Source organism: Neophocaena asiaeorientalis, unplaced genomic scaffold (assembly GCF_003031525.2).
Source record: "Neophocaena asiaeorientalis asiaeorientalis breed wild unplaced genomic scaffold, Neophocaena_asiaeorientalis_V1.1 scaffold96, whole genome shotgun sequence".
Taxonomy (NCBI): domain Eukaryota; kingdom Metazoa; phylum Chordata; class Mammalia; order Artiodactyla; family Phocoenidae; genus Neophocaena; species Neophocaena asiaeorientalis.
The window spans coordinates 4,701,386-4,703,644 of record NW_020175831.1 but is presented as its reverse complement, the minus strand read 5'-3'; positions in this window follow the sequence as shown (position 1 = coordinate 4,703,644).

Sequence of the window (2,259 nt, the reverse complement as noted above, 5' to 3'; positions counted from 1 at the left end):
ATACCGCAAAAAAAAAAAAAAGTACAATTGTAATTATATTTAAAGAATAACAATTCTTACAACTCTTCCTTTTAGTTTATTGACAAATATGTTGCAATTTCATAAGATAATGCAAATGAATTTCAATCCCAATAGTACATTTTTAGATCAAGATTTCCACATTGAAACTCTAGCTTTCAGAACACGCATGCATTGTCAATAGCTAACCTGGGCCCTATTCAAAGAGTGTACTGCTGCAAAGGGATAGAGATGGCCAGTATATGTTTAGACAGATATTAAAGGCATTGCCTGGAGCTGAGCCCACCAGAAAACTACACTCTGCTAAGGCTCCTCTCTAATCCCCTGACAGATTACCCCTGAGGCTGTGTGCTGTGCCCCATGGGTCTCCTGCATTGGCTCCAGGATCTTCGGTCCATGACAGGCAGTGGGATGCTTTGCAGATAGATGCCAGATGTGGCATCTTCTTGGCCGCATGCAGACAGCAGAACTGTAAGTGCTGGTTGCTTCTTTGGCATACACCTCAGACTGCTCTGCACAGGTGCCTGAGGAGACCTAAACAAGGCTGCTCATGGCCAGAGGTAGTAGCCCAAAGGGCTCTGGCTGCCCCCGACAGCTCTCAACTGCCCTGTGCAGGAGGGGTCAATTTCTCACTTACATTCAGGAAACCAGCACACCAAAGTCCACCAGTTAGGAAGCTCTGTCTGTATTATGTGCCTCATTTTATGAATGAGGAAGTTGTTTTACAGGTCAAGGTGGTGATTTTTTTTTCCAAAATTAAGAGCAAATATGACAGAGTCAGAACTGAAAGAAAGAAAAGAGAAATTGAATGAAAATATTTTGGACAGGAGGAGGGTAATCTTAGAAAGGAGGAATTGTAATATACTATAAGCTTTGTTATCTGCCACTATATTCAGAACATGCTAATAGCTTTATTTTTCTAAATTCTTGGTTTTTAAATGAGTATATGAAGTAAAACACAAAACAAAACAAACATCTCTCCCCCCAAATCCTATTACACAGATTTGACTGCAGTCAATGTAACTTGGTACATACGCTTTTATGTTCTCTTCTAGGCCTAATCAAAGCCTTAAGTATATATAAATGTGTATACATAGCCATATCTGTTTCATTACAGAACATATAAAACTATCTAGATCTGAAATTTCCTTTTTACCACCCACTTACCAAATCAGTCATTTATTGAACTCTTACTATGTGCCAGGAGATTCTGGCTGCTGGAAATTCACCATGGTCACTCACATTATTGAACACTTACCCTGTACCTTGCACTGCTGTAAGCACCTTATGTTCTTGATCTCACTTAATTCCCATAGCAACCTTAGGAGTAGGCCTTATTATTATTGTCATTTTTTTTTTAGGTGAGTAAACTAGGGCTTAGGAAGTTGAATAAATTGACCGGGGCCATATAGCCTCAACAACTAAGGAGATGAGGTAGAATGTCATGTCATAGCTGTATTTACATTTTAATATTCTTGGAAGTAACAACATTTTCTTAAAAGATTTTCCGTCATGCATCTGTCATGTTCGCTACCTTTTTTCATCATGTCTCCAGAGACTGGATGGCTCATAGTAAGCAATTCATTTATTTGTTGTTGAATAAATAAGTGAATGAACAATGAATGAAATTTTTGGGTCCCTTCAGTGCTCTGCAGGACCTACTGTATAATTTGTGGGCCTAGTGCAAAATGAAAATGCAGGGCCCCTTCCTCAAAAATTATTAAAAATTTCAAGACAGTGACACCTGAGCATTAAGCCAAGCCAGGACCCTTATGAATACAGGGCCCTGTACAACCTTGATGCTGGCCCTGGTGCCTAGTGTAGTGCCCTGTCTAGAGCAGGCTCTCAGTCTCTTTTGGATGATTTATTCATTTTTCATTTTGTGATCTACCTCCACTTCCTCATCAGCCACTCATTTCTTATGTGTTCAGAATCTAGTTTCTGCCCCAGGTTATGGAAATTCTCCAAAGTCACAAAAGACTATCTAGCTGTCAAATTAATTTCCCTATTCTCAATGTTAATCCTCCTGTTTTAGTCATTTCAGGCTGCTTTAACAAAATATCATTGACTGGGTGAACTAAAAAACACATTTATTTGTCACAGTTCGAGAGGCTGGGAAGCCCATCAGGATGCTAGCATGATCAGATTCTGGTGAGAGCCCTCTTGCTGGTTTGCAGATGGCTGTCTTCTCACTGTGTCTTCATATGGCAGAGAGGAGAGAGAGAGAACCAGTGAGAGCAT